This window comes from Pinus tabuliformis, chromosome 8 (assembly GCF_031772625.1).
Source record: "Pinus tabuliformis cultivar Carrire ecotype Pingquan chromosome 8, CPIR1, whole genome shotgun sequence".
Taxonomy (NCBI): domain Eukaryota; kingdom Viridiplantae; phylum Streptophyta; class Pinopsida; order Pinales; family Pinaceae; genus Pinus; species Pinus tabuliformis.
In genome coordinates this window covers 603,491,154-603,512,754 of record NC_142294.1, presented here as the reverse complement: position 1 = coordinate 603,512,754, position 21,601 = coordinate 603,491,154, and the positions used below count along the sequence as shown (strand labels likewise).

General features: G+C 34.7%; 1 pseudogene across 1 annotated transcript; it reads right to left on the bottom strand.

The window, feature by feature from the left end:
- Positions 1 to 118: 118 nt before the first annotated feature.
- Positions 119 to 17,512, bottom strand: LOC149236934 (26S proteasome non-ATPase regulatory subunit 1 homolog A-like; annotated as a pseudogene). Its single transcript, XR_016245907.1, has 11 exons — positions 17,490 to 17,512; positions 17,323 to 17,395; positions 15,331 to 15,377; positions 15,164 to 15,236; positions 14,718 to 14,779; positions 3,867 to 3,999; positions 3,181 to 3,406; positions 2,774 to 3,038; positions 2,370 to 2,583; positions 1,762 to 2,223; positions 119 to 1,240 (listed from the first exon to the last, which is right to left on the bottom strand). The product of XR_016245907.1 is annotated as a 26S proteasome non-ATPase regulatory subunit 1 homolog A-like (transcript).
- Positions 17,513 to 21,601: the final 4,089 nt, after the last annotated feature.

Genomic DNA, 21,601 nt, shown 5'->3' with positions numbered 1-21,601 from the left:
CATTTATCTGCTCAGATACAAATTTATAAGCTTCAGAAGCACATAGAAACTTCAAATGTATTCATGACCATCATAACAATATAAAAGTTGTGCCAACAAGATTATTAAGTGCCTCTTTTTGGACGAGATACAACATTTATCTGCTCAGATACAAATTTATAAGCTTCAGAAGCACATACAAACTTCAAATGTATTCATGACCATCATAACAATATAAGTTCTGCCAACAAGATTATTCAGTGCCATTATGGTCCAAACTCACACTAATTCATCTGCTCAGATACAAACTTCCAAACTTCAGAGTCACATACAAACTTCAAATGTATTCATGACCATCATAACAATATAAGTTCTGCCCACAAGATTATTAAGTGCCTCTTTTTGGACTAACTTATGATTCATCTGCTCAGATACAAACTTCAAACTTCCATACTTCAGAGGCACATACAAACTTCAAATGTATTTAAATGTATTCATGACCATCATAACAATATAAGTTCTGCCAACAAGATTACTAAGTGCCTCTTTTTGGAGAAGATAAAGAGATGGGTAAAATTAAACAAAGCCACATAATGACTTCTGAAAAATTATGAAAAATGGAAATAAAGAGGACCTTTTGGAAGGTATGTCGTTTCGAAATACTTTCAATAAACGATTTCTTCCCTCCCGTAAAAAACTGTCCAATCAGTTGGATCATGTGTTATAGTCAAAAGATTGTGGTGGTTGAGGTATCCATCCTCAACAGACACAGCCGATGTCCAATCAGTTGGATCATGTGTTATATTCAAAAGATTGTGGTGGTTGAGGTTATCCATCCTCAACAGACACAGCCGATGCAAGTGCTTGGGGGTCAATATTGGATCATTTGTTATATTCAAAAGATTGTGGTGGTTAAGGTTATCCATCCTCAACAGACACAGCCGATGCAAGTGCTTGGGGGATTGACGAATTTCCAGATGACGCTAATGATGAAGGTGATGAATCAGTGAAAATACACTTCTGGTTGAGGGCTTGGTGACCCTTAGTATGAAGGTGATGAATCAGTCAAAATACACTTCTGGTTCTGATGGCTTGGTGACCCTTAGTAAAACAAACCATGAAGGCATTAATTAAATGGGCACATATCTACTCTCTTCATTAAATTTTATATATTTTTCCGCGCTGGAAAAACTCGAACAGGATTTGAGAGAATTTCACAATATGGATCGGCTTCAGCTTTCTTTTCAGGTGCATTATCCACCTGAAAAAATGAAATTAACCTGAATAAAAATGAAATTAACCTGAATAAGAATAAAGGTAGAAGAAGCCTTGAAGCCTTCTTTTCAGGTGCATTATCCACCTGAAAAAATGAAATTAACCTGAATAAGAATAAAGGTAGAAGAAGCCCAAGATCGTAAGATCATAAAGTTAAAGCTTTAAACAACAGTGTTAAATTGACCCTGATTTTCTCATTACAACCATGACCATAAACAATGGTGTGATACACTCCATTCCTAGATCTCTAGGACAATATTCCCTAAAGGCCCATTTTAACTGAAGAAAAAATCATTACATATCATAAGGTTGCAATAAGACTGAGATATCATAGCTAAGCTATGAAATGGAAAACAACAAATAAGTGGTAAAAATATGGCACCATTTTCATTTAAGAAAAAATCATTACATATCATAAGGTTGCAATAAGACAGATATTATAGCTATGAAATGGAAAAGAACAAATAAGTGGTAAAAATATGGAATCAAATTGCAGGTGGCAATTACCTGCATTGCTTCCCCTCCTTGTCACTAGATTTTGGGCCTTTCATGGGTCCAGCTTCACCAGAAATGTTTCCCTCATTCATAGCAGTTTGTATGAGCAGTTTCTTGATCTGTTTCTTTCTTTGCTCTAGCTTTAACCTTTGCTCCTGTAGACAAAGCAGCAGTTGGCAATTTTACTGCACAAGTTGTTGTTGGAGGTGTTGTAGGATGAGGGTACTCAAATAATGAGGGCATGGCATGTGAAAGAAACTCAAATTTTGGGACCTTCAGTTCATAATTGAGTACAAGTTGTACGACCACTTGTGAAAGAAACTCAAATTTTGGGACCTTCAGTTCATAATTGAGTCCGACCACCTGCATCTAAAATACCAGAAGCTAAAATTGCACCCAAATTGCTCATGGTGTCTCCATGTTTGTCGAGAATGATCTTCTCAGGTTGAGGCCTGAAGTAAGAAATAAAAACATTGTGAGGATGATAAAAAGATCTACTACGGCAAAACCTGGAAAACCTGGAGTTTTGAATGCGATATAATAGCACCATCAGTCTCTATAGGATATAAATATAATTCTACGTTGAAATGCCAAAATTTAGAAGTTAAGTCAATGAGGTTCACGTGCCTCATTTGTTTCAACAAGAAACATAGCCATGGCTATAAGAGTACCTTGACGAACAAAATCTACCACATCTGATGTTAACGGTCCCAGCAGCGAAATGGCCTCAATGCTGTGCCTGCACGAGAGATCTCAGATACCCACTGCCAAGGCTGCTCCATTTCTGACATTTGGATTATATGACTCGGACAACAAAGTAACTATTCGTGGGGTCTGTAAAATTTGTAGAGTTTGATTTAGCACCGGCATAAAGGATCAAGACAGAATAGACTGACCCCCTTGATATTATTCTTAAAATAATGAGCCAAATGCTCCATCAAGATGTAGCACAAAAGTTATAAGAAATCAAGTCTAAATTGATCAAATAATAAAAACATGGTACACTGTAGGATAGCATATAAACCTGCTAAGGTTTGGAATATAAAACAAATCCAAGTGCCAGCACCGCAGTTCTTCTCACATCATCATTAACATCGGAAACAGGAAACAGCAAAGTGCAATAGACGACGAATGGCTTTGTTATTATTGGATGTGCCCCTCTATGCGAAGGGCAGAGCATACATCCCACCATAGCGTAGAATTGGATCCTAATCACGAGTCATTTGCTCTATAAGTGTATCAGCCTCTTCTTCTCTTCCACAGAGAGTGCTATTCCAAGGGCCAGACCTCTGTACACAATTGTTTACAAATAAACATATTAAAAACATGTGGAAAGTTTAAACTTGAGTAGAATTAGTCAAGGAAAAATAATTCTTCGAATGGTATTTTCAAGTGAAAGACTTTTCAAAGTTCAAAAGTAACCAACAATACCTGATAATCTTTTCATGATGAGTATCATGTCCATATGCAAGCACTTCACTGGCCTTTTCACTTGCAGTTCGAACCATAAGCAAGCAAGCCAGCCCATACTTATGCCCGCAGCCTCTTCAACAACTGCACTATCTAAGAAAAAAACGTTCTTGACATGCTCATAAATCTCTTCATCGGTAGTTCCCAAAGCAGTCAAACATGCACCATATTGAATTATCTTTTGCAATCACCACAAATTTGTCAAAGTGCTTTGAAAACAAATATTTAATTTTAACAACGCATTTTTCATTCAAGGTTCTATGCATCAAATGATACCAGTGGCTGAAAGTTAGGTGGACACTACAACACTTTTACTGTGAAAGCTTTCACGAAGAAACTCTTTAATGCCTTCCCCATGGTTTGCATGGATAAGCCCTAAAGCATATAAGGCTCCACCTTCCGAATATGGGCTTCTACCCCAAATGAACCATTCTGAGGAAGATAAGAAGCCATCAAAGATTGACCTTGTTGAACGTGACCCCTGTGAATGATACCTAAACCAACGGTAGCACTGAACTTTGCCCAATTTGTGGCTCTGCTAAGCCATTCCTGGTGAGAGGATGTGCTAGAAGTTGGAATTCTAGCTGATTAAAATAAATCCCAAAAAATGCAGTAAGTAGGTGAGCCAAAAAAGAAAGGCATATGACCAGATTTTCTCTCATAAATGTGTCTACAGTGGTTCCAGCATGCATGACTGCATTTGCATATATGGTAGCACTGTGGCAGACACTGAACAGCTCAGCTGATTGCTTTATTGTCTTCAATATCAGAGGTTTTTCCCTGCAACATTAAAAATACTGTTATAAGTCATAATCACTCCCGACTGTCGGGCTAATTCTGATGGTGTTCAAAGTAGTTGGACAAAAAATTTATACATAAATGTCACAATGTTATTTTTGGAATGAGAAGAACATGAGATCTTGTTCCCTGAATGATCAGACGAATAAACATATAATCTTAGACATTGAAACTAAGCCACGGGCTTATCAGTTCTTGAATGCATTCTGATATGTCCAAGCTCAGTCATTGTGTACAACATAGCTGACTAACGGCCAAATCAATTGCATTATATGATATTGACACGTTTTAACTCAACAACCTCTTCATAAATTGTTGTAAAATTATGTACATACTGATTGTGATGCATTGAATCTGCGTACCCAGCGTGGGACAAACATCAAACATCTTTTGGTCTAAATTCATGCTACCAACCATACTGGAATGGAGCATAAAACATCATCAAAGCGAAGAAAATGTTTTAGCACGCCAAATACATTTGTTTATCACAATAAAGAGATCATTTCAGTAGGTGCCATTTTCCATTGAGTTTCACATTGCATTGATGTTTACCAGCTTATCTCTCATGTATAAGTTGAACTCTCTTAGTATTTGTGTTTATTTTCTTTTCAATAAAAAAATTATTTTATACAGAACTAGAAAAATTGTTATCCACGTAGCACGAGAAACAAAACCAGTCATAAACTCTGTTTTGTAGCAAAGTTGGATGTAAAAAATCAGAATCCAACCATTTCTGAATCTAACAAAGGTAACCCACCTGCCCCTAAAATCAAAATTTAAGCTATACCTTTCAGAGCACTGTAACTGCAGCTTGGGTTGAACAAAAGTGACTATCCACGAGCTTCTCCATGCTCATTTTGTTATCCCTTTTTATGGGAGAGGTTAGAAAGGCAGATTCTTCTATCTACTTTAACTCTGAATGTTAGAAGCATATTTGTACCACTTATCTAGAAAAATATTTGTACCACTTATCGTAGATTAGACATGAAACAGATCTTTAGGTTGGGACGCAAGATAGCGTTATTGCATGGGGCCTGAAAGAGGACATTTATATCAGACAGCCTGAGGGTTTTGTATTGCAAGCACTGCACAAAATAAAATTTTATACAAGATCATGAATAAACCATGGAAAAAACTAAATAACAAATAAATAAACCAAAAACTAAATAACAAATAAACAATTAACCATACACATACCAAACCATGGAAAAAACTAAATAACAAACAAATAAACCAAAAACTAAATAACAAATAAACAATTAACCATACACATACCTGCCCGCACTTACCAAGTGCCAACTCCTATGGAATCATCATATGTTGATCAACATTATAACAGAGATATAAAGGGAAACATTATCTTGTAGGAGAGGAACATCGTTCACCCATCCCCTGTTGTACGTTTGTAGTGTCTAGGTTATCTTCACCATTTGACATTTTTACATTCTTATACTGTAGAGTTATAGAGTTATTTATATCAGACAGCCTGAGGGTTTTGCATTGCAAGCACTGCACAAAATAAAATTTTATACAAGATCATGAATAAACCATGGAAAAAACTAAATAACAAATAAATAAACCAAAAACTAAATAACAAATAAACAATTAACCATACACACACCTGCCCGCACTTACCAAGTGCCAACTCCTATGGAATCATCATATGTTGATCAACATTATAACAGAGATATAAAAGGAAACATTATCTTGTAGGGGAGGAACATCGTTCACCCATCCCCTGTTGTACGTTTGTAGTGTCTAGGTTATCTTCACCATTTGACATTTTTACATTCTTATACTGTAGAGTTATAGAGTGCATAGGGGCCTGAAAGAGGACATTTATATCAGACAGCCTGAGGGTTTTGCATTGCAAGCACTGCACAAAATAAAATTTTATACAAGATCATGAATAAACCATGGAAAAAACTAAATAACAAATATATAAACCAAAAACTAAATAACAAATAAACAATTAACCATACACATACCTGCCCGCACTTACCAAGTGCCAACTCTTATGGAATCATCATATGTTGATCAACATTTTAACAGAGAATTATCACAGAGATATAAAGGGAAACATTATCTTGTAGGAGAAAAACATCATTCACCCAGAGATATAAAGGGAAACATTATCTTGTAGGAGAAAAACATCATTCACCCATCCCCCATCCCCTGTTGTACGTTTGTAGTGTCTAGGGTATCTTCACCATTTGACATTTTTACATTCTTATACTGTAGAGTTATAGAGTTGCAAGAGTTATATAATTGAACATGAGAACACAAATAGAACATATAATAAATTAAATAACAAACAAATTGAATCCCAAATTAGCCATAGGTAATTTGAAGGTGAATTACCTTTATTTATGAAGCATAACCTCCATCCCATCTCTTTCAATTTCTCTACATGTTGTTTTCTTTCCCTCTCACACATAACAATCTCTTTCAATTTCTCTACATGTTGTTTTCTTTTCCTCTCACACATAACAATCTCTTTCAATTTCTCTACATGTTTTTTTATTTTCCTCTCTCACACATAACAATCCAAACCAACACCAAACAAACAAACAAAAACAAAAAAAAAAAACAAGAACGACACACACGACAAACAACACAAAGCATGGCCATGTTCAAACTCAACAAAAACTAAAATATGTAGACAAAAAATGACAAACAACACAAGGCATGGCCATGCTCAAACTCAACAAACTCGACAAAAACTAAAATATGTAGACAAAAAATGAAAACGTTCATTCCACAAATCATCTTTACTACAATGTGCTCCCCTTCGCTGCAAGGAAAAGAAATTAGGGAGAATTAAGTTGAAATACACATAGTAACTGTAATCATGAACATATTCAAAACCAAGTAGTATCTCCCATTGACATTTTTTTTTAAAAGACGGATTTTCCATTTTCTATTCCACTTATCGGTGCTCAATGCAAAATAATGCAACAAGCCATCCACACCAGAGACATAACAAAATTTTGGAATCGTTATGGAAATTAAACCTTAAAGTTAAAGGCAATAATTATTCATAATCATAAACATACCTCTGCGTTGCATCTACATTGCCTAAAGTATCTTCTCAACTCAATTTTTCTAGATTCTACACTTATATGTAACAAGCCATCCATAATAACAAGCATACCTCTGCATTACATCTACATTGCCACATGTATCTTCTCAACTCAACTTTCTTAGACTAGAAATTTATAATCACTCACCACACAAAGTATCAACTTTCTTAGACTCAACATTTATAATCACTCACTGCACAAAATAAACTTATATGTGAGCTCATGACAACTCAACTTTCTTCATAATCACATACCTCTACGTTGCATCTACATTGCCTAAAGTATCTTCTCAACTCAATTTTCTTAGATTCTACATTTATATGTAACAAGCCATCCATAATAGCAAGCATACCTCTGCATTGCATCTACATTGCCACATGTATCTTCTCAACTCAACTTTCTTAGATTCGAAATTTATAATCACTCACCACACAAAGTATCAACTTTCTTAGACTCGACATTTATAATCACTCACTACACAAAATAAACTTACATGTGAGCTCATGACAACTCAACTTTCTTAGACTCGAAATTTATAATCACTCACCACACAAAGTATCAACTTCCTTAGAGGCATTTATAATCACTCACTACACAAAATAAACTTATATGTGAGCTCGTGGCAACTCAACTTCCTTAGACTCCAAATTTATAATCACTCACCACACAAAGTATCAACTTTCTTAGACTCGACATTTATAATCACTCACTACACAAAGTAAACTTATATGTGAGCTCATGAATAAACGATGGAAGAAACTAAATAACAAATAAGCAAAGCAATGAATTAGCTATACACATACCTATCTGCCCTTGCCTAGTGCCAACTCCTATGGAATCATCATATGTCGATCAACAATATAACACGGAATTAAAGGACAACAATATTTTGTAGGAGAAAAGCATTTCTATCATATGTCGATCGACAATATAACAAGGAATTAAAAGACAACAATATTTTGTAGGAGAAAAACTCTTGGGGGATCGTTTCAACTCTAGGGCATTCTTTCCGCTCAAATTCGGACAAAGATCTTCTGCTTCAGACAAAGATCTTCTGCTCCTAAATGTTTATCATATGTCGATCAACAACATAACACGGAATTGAAGGACAACAATATTTGGTAGGAGAAAAACATTTCTATCATATGTTGATCGACAATATAACAAGGAATTAAAAGACAACAATATTTTGTAGGAGAAAAACCTTTCTAGGAGAAAAACTCTTGGGGGATGCTTTCAACTCTAGGGCATTCTTTCCGCTCAAATTCGGACAAATATCTTCTGCTCCTAAATGTTTATGGTCCCCAAAAGGACAAAATTCATTTTGGGGAGGCTCTTGCTAATTCCTCGTTTCTCATAGCAAGTAATCTTATTATAGGTGGTGACTTTAATTTCTCTATTGGGCTTGCAGAAAGTTGGGGCCGAAAGCACATGTTGATCCTAATTCGGCCTTTTTCTCTACTATATAAGGGCTCGCCAACTTACTGATGTTGCTCCTACCAAACTTAAGCCTACATGGAGAAAGAACAAGACTGATTTGGCCAGAATCGCCAAAATGTTGGATCCAAAAGGTTGCCCCTTGTTCGACAATGGATTGGTGAGGGTGGAGATTCAGATCATTCACCTATTTATTTGGAGCTTAAAAGACATGGCAGGAAACCCTCAAGCCCTTTCAAGCTCAATGCTACATTGCTCAAGGATGAGTCCTATATTGAACTTGCCAAATCTGCTTGGTAGGTTTTCAATCCCTTGAAGAGCTCTTCTACAAGAGTAGAATTCCAAGCGAGTCTCAAAACTATCAAACAAGCTATGATCGCGTGGTTGGTTGTCAAAAGAACTCAAGATTCACTTTAGCTCAAGGCTATTGAAGAGGCTCTCAAAGACATCTCTAAGGAAGAGAGAGATGGTTATGAAGTGGAGGTAGCCAAAGCTAGAGTTGGAAGGCCATAGAAGGAAGTTGTTAAATGACCAAGAGGCAACATGGCATCTTAAAAGTCGAGTTGTCCAGCTTGAGGCAGGGGATGAGAACTCAAGTTCTTTCAAAACTACACAAAAGGTAGAAGAATGGACAATACCATCTGGAAGTTAAAAAATCAAGAAAACGATTATGTTTCATGTTTCATTTTTTTTGATCTGGCGAATTTGGGTTGTTCACAAATCAAGAAAACAATTATGTTTCATCTTTTTTGATCTGGCAAATTTGGGTTGTTCACATTTCAATGGCCTATTCATGTCTCCACAAGGTACCTCTATTGCTGAAGTCGTCAGGACAACTATGATCTTCCCTTGTTATGCATATGAAGTTGATAACAAGCATTTGATGGCAGTGGTCACCAAAGAAGAACTTTTGGCGCTTTATCCAATTTTTAGAAGGACAAGAGTCCGAGCTCGAACAGTTGGTCAGTTGAGTTCTTTCTTGTTTTTTTTGACATCATTGGTGTTAATCTTCTGAGGGTGGTTGAGGAGTTGAGAGCTACAGGTAGGACCCATCAGTGATTCAACTCGACATTCATCGCACTAATCCCCAAGGTGGACTCTCCTGACACATTTGACAATGTTTGCCCTATATCCCTCAACTACATTTATAAGGTTATTGCAAAAGTCATTGTCCACAAGCTTAAGCCCATCCTCTCTCTCTCCAATGTGATCTCTGGGGAACAATTTGCATTTTTACAGGGGAGACAAATACATGAGGCCATAGGGGTGGCTCCCGAAGGGCTCCATAGTATGAAGGTTCGTCGTTTAAAAGGGGTTATACTGAAAAGAGACCTATCTAAGGACTTTGATAGGGTTTAAAAGGGGTTATACTGAAAAGAGACCTAAGGCCTTTGATAGGGCTAACTAGCTATATATCTGGCTGCTCCTCACACATTTGGGATATTTGGGGTTTGATTTAGCTTTCATCAATTGGATTATGAGTTGTATTTCCTCAATCTTATTCTCTATTCTAATTAATGGGTCAACATCCCCTTTCTTTGAGTTGTATTTCCTCAATCTCATTCTTTATTCTAATAAATGGGTCAGCATCCCCTTTCTTCACTGTTGACCACAATCTGAGACAAAGGTTGTCCACTGTCCCCACTACTATTTCTCTAGATTGCTGAAGATCTCACCGGATCATTGGCGGATTTTAAAAGAAGAGGCTTACTGGCGAGCATATTTGTGGCTCCAGGTTACAACATTACCCATCTATTATTTGTAGATGATATATTTATCTTCTGTAATGGTTCACATAGAGATATCTCGATTATTAATGATGCCCTTACCCTCTTTGAAGTTACCATAGGTATGATAATTAACCAGATGAATCCTTCGTTATCTCCTTTCGAACTAAATGCAGAAGAGTTAACATACATTCAAAATTTATTCCCATTTGAACTAATAGCTATGGATGGTGGTCTCAGGTGTCTCAAATTCCATCTTAAACCAAACTCCTATAAGAAAGTAGACTGGAATTGGATTTTAGCCAAATTGGAGAGGTGACTCAGCAACTGGAGCCTTCGTTGGCTATCTAGAACTGGAAGGTTGGTTCTTGTCACAGTTTACGGGCATTTTAACAAATATGAGGAGAATTTGCTATAAGTTCCTTTGGGTTGGGTCGTTGGAAAACTATGCCTTCCCTTGGGTCAAATGGGACCATATTGCCCTCCCAAAGGCCTGGGGGGCTGGGGGCTAAAGCATTTACCTCTCTTCTTAAAAGCTTTGGCTACTATATCAGGCTAGATACTCATCTTCTCAACAAGTCTCTAGTCAATTGTGGTTTCTCAGAAGTACATACACCCTCTCTCCATTGAAGACTGGATCTAGTCACCAATCAAATAGACACACAATTGTTCATTGATCTGGAAAGTTGTTATCTCTTCATTTCCCACTAATGAAAATGGTCAGGTTTGGAAGATTGGGAACAGATCATGCTTTGGGCTTGGTATCAATCCATGGTTTGGATGCTATGAGGCTTTCCCATTACCTGTGGATCTTATCATTTGGCTCCAAGATAGGGGTCTCTATTCCTTGGCACAGATTGGGAGGAGGGCTATAAATTTATTAAGTCCACAGGGATGGCTCTTGCCTCAACAACTCAGCTTACAACCATTTTTTTTGTGCTATATGGACAGATTATATAAGGGCATTGGCTACTAGCAACATTAAACTTAACAATGAGGAGGATGGGATGACAACACTAAATGTCGGTGATCTTATGTGACAATAATATATGACATGGCTCGACTATGATATAACTTTGTGATCTATATGACAGTGAGGTGTATGGCAACATTTCTTATAGCAATAACCTTGATGTATTGTTGTGTATGACAATGCCCCTTGAAAGTATCTCTATGTTAGTGTCATTGACACTATCATACAATAGTTATGGTTTCATTGATCAATTTGCAATGAAGTTCTATACAGATTTATCACTAGAAGTACCTTGAAGGCATCAGCAAGTAAAAGATGGGAGAGGTACATCAACATCCTGAAGGTATCCTTGAGAATTTTGTGTAGTATGAGCTTGCAGTTGGATCAGGTTTTACCAATCATATAACTGTGAGACCTATAGATGTTGATTTGAGAAGTATATGACATAAGATTGATGGCAGATCATTGGCAGAATAAATGTTTGCAAGAGGAGATTGTCATGTCAAGTTTGCAGGAAGTATAGACATTTGATTTGACTAACCAAGGCAGAGTGTTGTGCTTGACAATGACCTCAATGATTGACAGTGACAGTAATTTACTTACAGAGACCTTGTTGCATGTAGCAGTGGTGGTTGCACGACTAATATTGGACAGCAACAGCTAGGGTTTGGATTGTTGAGGCAGTGACTCATGACATCTATGATTATTGTGACTTGACAGCAATGATGATAGTGATAATTGTGATGGTGATGATGTTGTGATGACAGTAATGATTGTGATGTGATGACATATGTTTATGACAGTGTCTCTTTGAGAATGATGTTTGAACAGTGAGAGTGTTGAGAGCAATTATAGATAGCAACTGTGCTAGCAGGGGACAGCGTGGACCGCAGCAATCAAAAGTGGGCAGCAACAACAATGGGAGTAGAAGCAGCAACAGTTTCAGCAAGAGTGGACAAAGTCAGTGGCAGTGAGAGTGGACAGTAGTGGGCATCAGTGAGCAATAGTGACAAGAGTGGTAGAAGTGGTGGTAGCAATGGACAACAGTGGCAGTGAAGTGCAGTAGCAGAGGCAGCAACTTGATTGTAATTGGGCCATTATCCCTGGTATGTGAGCCCAAACTCATTCAAGGAGCATTGCTTCCTTCCAACTTTGGAGGTAAAACCCTCGAGGAGTCTTGTACTTCAATCCAGTTCAACTGGTAAACTTGTACGTAAACCATACATAACCAAAGCTTGTTGAGCAAATCTATTGTGTATTGATGCAGTGATGCTTCTTTTTTATTTGATCTAGTGAATGTCTAAAAGATAATCTAACCAATTGTGAAAAATTAGGGAAACATTGATTCACCCCCTCTCAGTGTTTCCAACATAGGTACTATTTTCCATTGAGTTTCAAACATCTTTTGGTCTAAATTTGTGCTACCATACTGGAATGCAGTATAAAACATCATCAAAGCAAAGAAAATGTTTTAGCACACCAAATACATTGGTTTATCACAATAAAGACATCTTTTCGTAGGTGCTATTTTCCATTGAGTTCACTGCGCATTAATGTTTACCAACTTATTTCTCATGTTTAAGTTGAACTCTCTTAGTGTTTGTGTTTATTTTCTTTTCATTAAAAGGATAATTGTTTTATACAAAACTAGAAAATTTGTTATAAAACATCATCAAAGCAAAGAAAATGTTTTAGCACACCAAATACATTGGTTTATCACAATAAAGACATCTTTTTGTAGGTGCTATTTTCCATTGAGTTCACTACGCATTAATGTTTACCAACTTATTTCTCATGTTTAAGTTGAACTCTCTTAGTGTTTGTGTTTATTTTCTTTTCATTAAAAGGATAATTGTTTTATACAAAACTAGAAAATTTGTTATCCATGTGGCAGGAGAAACTACACCAAAAAAAATACATCACAAAATACAAAATATAAAAGCATTAAAAAAGTTAAACCTTAGAGTTAAATTCAATAACTATTCATAATAGAAAACATACCTTTATGTTGCATCTATATTGCCTAAGGTATCTTCTCAACTCAATTTTATTGGACTCTACATTATAGTCACTCTGCACAAAATAAACTTATACATGAAATCATGAATAAACAATGGAAGAAATTAAATAACAAATAAATAAAGCAATGAATTAGCTATACACATACCTGCTTGCCTCTCCCAGTGCAAAATCCTATGGAATCAAATCCTATGGAATCATCATAGGTTGACCAACAATATAGAATTAAACACAATAATTATTCATAATAGCAAACATACCTATGCATTGCATCTACATTTTTTAGGCCTCTTCTTCACTTAATCAAATAAACTTTAAAATTAAATACAATAATTATTCATAATAGCAAACATACCTATGCCTATGCATTGCATCTACATTTCCTAAGGTTTCTTCTTCACTCAACCTTCTTAGACACTACATTTGTAATCACTCATTGCACAAAATAAAATTTTATACAAGATCATGAATAAACCATGGAAAAAACTAAATAAAAAATAAACAAAGCAATAAATTAACCATACACATACCTGCCCGCACTTACCAAGTGCCAACTCCTATGGAACTGTGATATGCCGATCAACATCAACATTATAATAGAGAATTAAAGGACATCACTATTTTGTTGGAGAAAAATAGTGCTTACCCATCCCTTGTTGCACATTTGTAGTGTTTAGAGTACCTTCACCATTTGACATTTCTACATTGTTGAGTTATAGAGTTGCAGTTTGTGACTACACAAAGCAGATTTATATCACAAATAAAACATATAATAAATTAAATAGTAAGCAAATTGAGTCACAAATTAGCCATAGGTAATTTTAGTAAGTGCCAACTCCTATGGAACTGTCATATGTAGAATTGTCATATGTAGATCAACATTATGACAAAGAATTAAAGGACATCACTATTTTGTTGGAGAAAAATATTGCTTACCCATCCCTTGGTGCACATTTGTAGTGTGTAGAGTACCTTCACTATTTGATATTCCTATACTGTTGAGTTATAGAGTTGCAGTTTGTGACTACACAAAGTAGATTTATATCACAAATAAATCATATAATAAATTAAATAGTAAGCAAATTGAGCCACAAATTAGCCATAAGTGATTTTAAATGAAGTGTATTGCAAATAAGTAAAGTGAATTACCATCAGTTATGAAATAAAGTGTATTGCAAATAAGTAAAGTGAATTACCTTCAGTTATGATTAATAACCTTCATCTCATCTCTTTCACATTTTCTACATGCTACCTTATTTTCCTCTCCCACACCCAAAAAGAATCCGACCCAATACCAAACTATAAAATAAAAATTAAACAATAAAAAAAAAAACAAAAAGAAACAAAACAATGGAAAGCAAGAATGACAAAGCATGGCCATGCTCAAATTCAACCAAACAAACAAAAATATGTAGAAAAAAACAAAAAATTGAAAATGCCCACACCAAAAATCATCTTTACCAAAATCTTCTCTCCTTGAAAATCTCCTTTGCTGCAAGGAAAAGAAATTGGGGAGAATTAGGCTAAAATACAAATAGATAGTGATAATAATCATGAACATATTTCAAAACCAATAAGTACCTCCCATGAACATGGTTTTATAAAGACAAATTGTCCACTTTCTTTTCTACTTATCGGTGCTCAATGCAACAAACCATTTGCAACATATACATCACAAAATATAAAAGCATTAAAAAAGTTAATCCTTAGAGTTAAATTCAATAACTATTCATAACAGCAAACATACCTCTGTGTTGCATCTACATTGCCTAAGGTATCTTCTCAACTCAATTTTCTTGGAGTCTACAACAAACCAATTTGCAACGGATACATCACAAAATATAAAAGCATTAAAAAAGTCAAACCTTAGAGTTAAATTCAATAACTATTCATAATAGCAAACATACCTTTGTGTTGCATCTACATTGCCTAAGGTATCTTCTCAACTCAATTTTCGTGGACTCTACATTTAAAGTCACTCTGCACAAAATAAACTTATATGTGAAATCATAATTAAACAATGGAAGAATTTAAATAACAAATAAATAAAACAATGAATTAGCTATACACATACCTGCTTGCCTGCTTGCCTCTCCCAGTGCCAATTCCTATGGAATCATCCTACGTTGATCAACAATATAGAATTAAACACAAAAGTTATTCATAATAGCAAACATGTTTTGAGGCCTCTTCTTCACTCAATCAACCTTTTTTTTTTTTTTGTCTCTTTTCATGGGAGAGGTACGAAAGGAAAATTCTTCTTACTTTAACTCTGAAACTTAGAAGTATATCTTTGTAACACTTATTATTGATCAATGGAACAATACATCTTCAGCAGAGAGATAATAAAACAAAGAATCACTATAGAAGTTAAACTTTAAAATTAAACACAATAATTATTCATAATAGCAAACATACCTATGCCTATGTATTGCATCTATATTTTTTAAGGTGTCTTCTTCACTCAACCTTCTTAGACACAACATACTTATGCTTATGCATTGCATCTACATTTCCTAAGGTGTCTTCTTCACTCAACCTTCTTAGACACTACATTTGTAATCACTCATTGCACAAAATAAAATTTTATACGAGATCATGAATGAACCATGGAAAAAACTAAATTAAAAATAAACAAAGCAATAAATTAACCATGCACATACCTGCCCGCACTTACCAAGTGCCAACTCCTATGGAACTGTCATATGCAAATCAACATTATAACAGAGAATTAAAGAACACTATTTTGTTGGAGAAAAATAGCGCTTACCCATCCCTGGTTGCACATTTGTAGTGTTTAGAGTACCTTCACCATTTGACATTCCTACACTCTTGAGTTATAGAGTTGCAGTTTGTGACTACACAAAGCAAATTTATATCACAAATAAAACATATAATAAATTAAATAGTAAGCAAATTGAGTCACAAATTAGCCATAGGTAATTTTAGTAAGTGCCAACTCCGATGGAACTGTCATATGTAGATCAACATTATAATAGAGAATTAAAGGACATCACTATTTTGTTGGAGAAAAATATTGCTTACCCATCCCTTGGTGCACATTTGTAGTGTGTAGAGTACCTCCACCATTTGACATTCCTATATCCCTTGGTGCACATTTGTAGTGTGTAGAGTACCTTCACCATTTGACATTCCTATACTGTTGAGTTATAGAGTTGCAGTTTGTGACTACACAAAGCAGATTTATATCACAAATAAAACATATAATAAATTAGATAGTAAGCAAATTGAGCCACAAATTAGCCATAGGTAATTTTAAATAAAGTGTATTGCATATAAGTAAAGTGAATTACCTTCAGTTATGATTAATAATCTTCATCTCATCTCTTTCACATTTTCTACATGCTACCTTTTTTTCCTCTCCCACACCCAAAAAAATCTAACCCAATACCAAACTATAAAATAAAAATTAAACAATAAAAAAAAGAGAAAAAAAAAACAAAACAATGGAAAGCAAGAATGACAAAGCATGGCCATGCTCAAACTCAACCAAACAAACAAAAATATGTAGACAAAAAAAAACAAAAAATTGAAACGCCCACACCAAAAATCGTCTTTACCAACATCTTCTCTCTTTGCTAATCTCCTTTGCTGCAAGGAAAAGAAATTGGGGAGAATTAGGCTGAAATACACAGATAGTGATAATAATCATGAACATATTTCAAAACCAATAAGTACCTTCCATGAACATGGTTTTATAAAGACAAGTTGTCCACTTTCTTTTCTACTTATCGGTGCTCAGTGCAACAAACCATTTGCAACAGATACATCACAAAATATAAAAGCATTAAAAAAAGTTAATCCTTAGAGTTAAATTCAATAACTATTCATAATAGCAAACATACCTCTGTTTTACATCTACATTGCCTAAGGTATCTTCTCAACTACATACCTCACATCTACATTGCCTAAGGTATCTTCTCAACTCAATTTTCTTGGACTCTACAACAAACCATTTGCAACAGATACATCACAAAATATAAAAGCATTAAAAAAGTTAAACCTTAGAGTTAAATTCAATAACTATTCATAATAGCAAACATACCTCTGTGTTGCATCTACATTGCCTAAGGTATCTTCTCAACTCAATTTTCTTGGACTCTACATTTATAGTCATTCTGCACAAAAAAAACTTATATGTGAAATCATGAATAAACAATGGAAAAAATTAAATAGCAAATTAATAAAGCAATGAATTAGCTATACACATACCTGCTTGCCTCTCCCAGTGCCATTTCCTATGGAATCATATGGGAGAGGTACGAAAGGAAAATTCTTCTAACTACTTTAACTCTGAAACTTAGAAGTATATCTTTGTACCACTTATCAAAGAGATAATAAAACAAAGAATCATTATAGAAGTTAAACTTTAAAATTAAACACAATAATTATTCATAATAGCAAACATACCTATGCCTATGCATTGCATCTACATTTCCTAAGGTGTCTTCTTCACTCAACCTTCATAGACACTACATTTATAATCACTCATTGCACAAAATAAAATTTTATACAAGATCATGAATAAACCATGGAAAAAACTAAATAAAAAATAAACAAAGCAATAAATTAACCATGCACATACCTGCCCGCACTTACCAAGTGCCAACTCCTATGGCACTGTCACATGCAAATCAACATTATAACATCAACATTATAATGTAGAATTAAAAGACATCACTATTGTCATATGCAAATCAACATTATAACATCAACATTATAATGTAGAATTAAAGGACATCACTATTTTGTTGGAGAAAAACAGTGCTTACCCATCCCTTGTTGCACATTTGTAGTGTTTAGAGTACCTTCACCATCTGACATTCCTACACTCTTGAGTTATAGAGTTGCAGTTTGTGACTACACAAAGCAGATTTATATCACAACTAAAACATATAATAAATTAAATAGTAAGCAAATTGAGTCACAAATTAGCCATAGCTAATTTTAGTAAGTGCCAACTCCTATGGAACTGTCATATGTAGATCAACATTATACCAGAGAATTAAAGGACATCACTATTTTGTTGGAGAAAAATATTGCTTACCCATCCCTTGGTGCACATTTGTAGTGTGTAGAGTACCTTTACCCTTTGACATTCCTATACTGTTGAGTTATAGAGTTGCAGTTTGTGATTACACAAAGCAGATTTATATCACAAATAAAACATATAATAAATTAAATAATAAGCAAATTGAGCCACAAATTAGCCATAGGTAATTTTAAATAAAGTATATTGCATATAAGTAAAGTGAATTACCTTCAGTTATGATTAATAACCTTCATCTCATCTCTTTCACATTTTCTACACGTTGCCTTATTTTCCTCTCCCACACCCAAAAAAATCCAACCCAATACCAAACTATAAAATAAAAATTAAACAATAAAGAAAAAGATAAATAAACAAAAAAAACAAAAACAAGCAAAACAAAACAAGCAAAACAATGGAAAGCAAGAATGACAAAGCATGGCCATGCTCAAACACAACAAAAAAACAAAAAATAAATTGAAAGCGCCCACACCAAAAATCATCTTTACCAACATCTTCTCTCCTTGCTAATCTCCTTTGCTGCAAGGAAAAGAAATTGGGGAGAATTAAGCTGAAATACACATAGAGATAGTGATAATAATCATAAACATATTTCAAAACCAATAAGTACCTCCCATGAACATGGTTTTATAAAGACAAATTGTCCACTTTCTTTTCTACTTATCGGTGCTCAATGCAACAAACCATTATTGAGCACCAAACCATTTGCAACAGATACATCACAAAATATAACAACATTAAAAAAGTTAATCCTTAGAGTTAAATTCAATAAATATTCATAATAGCAAACATACCTCTGTTTTGCATCTACATTGCCTAAGGTATCTTCTCAACTCAATTTTCTAGGACTCTATAACAAACCATTTGCAACAGATACATCACAAAATATAAAAGCATTAAAAAAGTTAAACCTTAGGGTTAGATTCAATAACTATTCATAATAGCAAACATACCTCTGTATTGCATCTACATTGCCTAAGGTATCTTCTCAACTCAACAAAATATAAAAGCATTAAAAAAGTTAAACCTTAGGGTTAGATTCAATAACTATTCATAATAGCAAACATACCTCTGTATTGCATCTACATTGCCTAAGGTATCTTCTCAACTCAATTTTCTTGGACACTACATTTATAGTCACTCTGCACAAAATAAACTTATATGTGAAATCATGAATAAACAATGGAAGAAATTAAATAACGAATAAATAAAGCAATGAATTAGCTATACACATACCTGCTTGTGCCAATTCCTATGGAATCATCATCCGTTGATCAACAATATAGAATTAAACACAATAATTATTCATAATAGCAAACATATATATGTGAAATCATGAATAAACAATGGAAGAAATTAAATAACAAATAAATAAAGCAATGAATTAGCTATACACATACCTGCTTGTGCCAATTCCTATGGAATCATCATTCGTTGATCAACAATATAGAATTAAACACAATAATTATTCATAATAGCAAACATACCTATGCGTTGCATCTACATTTTTGAGGCCTCTTCTTCACTCAATCAACCTTTTTTGTTGTCCCTTTTTTATGGGAGAGGTTCGAAAGGAAAATTCTTCTAACTCTGAAACTTAGAAGTATATCTTTGTACCACTTATTATTGATCAATGGAACAAGACATCTTCAGCGGAGAGATAATAAAACAAAGAATCATTATAGAAGTTAAACTTTAAAATTAAACACAATAATTATTCATAATAGCAAACATACCTATGCCTATGCATTGCATCTACATTTCCTAAGGTGTCTTCTTCACTCAACCTTCTTAGACACTACATTTGTAATCACTCATTGCACAAAATAAAATTTTATATGAGATCATGAATAAACCATGGAAAAAACTAAATAAAAAATAAACAAAGCAATAAATTAACCATACACATACCTGCCCACACTTACCAAGTGCCAACTCCTATGGAACTGTCATATGCAGATCAACGTTATAACAAAGAATTAAAGGACATCACTATTTTGTTGGAGAAAAACATTGTTTACCCATCCCTTGTTGCACATTTGTAGTGTTTAGAGTACCTTCACCATTTGACATTCCTACACTGTTGAGTTATAGAGTTGCAGTTTGTGACTGCACAAAGCAGATTTATATCACAAATAAAACATATAATAAATTAAATAGTAAGCAAATTGAGTCACAAATTAGCCATAGGTAATTTTAGTAAGTGCCAACTCCTATGGAACTATCATATGTAGATCAATATTATAACAGAGAATTAAAGGACATCACTATTTTGTTGGAGAAAAATATTGCTTATGTTAAAATTGGCAACTAGGGCCAAACTCCATGTGGGTCACCTCATTTCTAGCAGCTGATATTTTTCTTAGATTCCTCTTGTCGAGAGGTGTAGGATTGATCTAAAGATCATCCGATTCCAACAAGTATTTATGGAGATATGAATTTATTTGTATTTACTTGACAAATTGTCAAGGTCGGCCAGCAGTTAAATGTGTGGCACACATGCCCCAGTGAATCATATAAATACAAGAGATACAAGAGAGGTTGATTCATTTTCTCATCGTCTCATCTCACTCATTCTTCTCTCTCTCCTTGGCTTTGGGTTATACAAGGAGCAGCTCACACATGGGAAGGAGGAGGATGCATTAGAGCAAGGAGGACGTTGAAAGGAGCACACAAAAGTTGTTGAAGGTCTCTTTGACCTGCATTGACCAAATGTTGACTCATCAAGGGTGTGGTTTTGGTGTGGTTGCCTCTCCTAGGCAAGCCACAGATTTTGGCTCAAAAATCGAGACAATCCGTCCACAGGTTTGACCAGCGTTGACTGCCCTAGTTTTGCGCAGTGGGTTGACTTCAGTCAACAGTAGTTTGATTGTGTTTTTGGGGTTGTTCAAGGGTTGTTTCTTCAGGCTGTTCGAAGGCTAGTTGACCAGAAATTGACCAAGCATATTAGAGGTCAATTTCAACTTGTTTGACCAGAAATTGACCAAGCATATTAGAGGTCAATTTCAACTCGTTTGACCAAGTTTGAATTTGTTGATCTAGGGTTTGCTACTGCTGATATAAAATTACATAATTCTGATTTTGTATTATTTCTCTCTGCTGAACTATTGAAGATAAAAGAAGATTTGATCAAAGGGTTTCCCCGCATTGGGGTTTGTCCCTAGCTAGCTGCCACATCTTGTGTCTCTTGTCTTGGCTTGTTTTTTGTTGATCATTTAATGTTCTATCTACACTTTACTTAATGTATATGTGATTGCTCATCTGTGGCTAATAA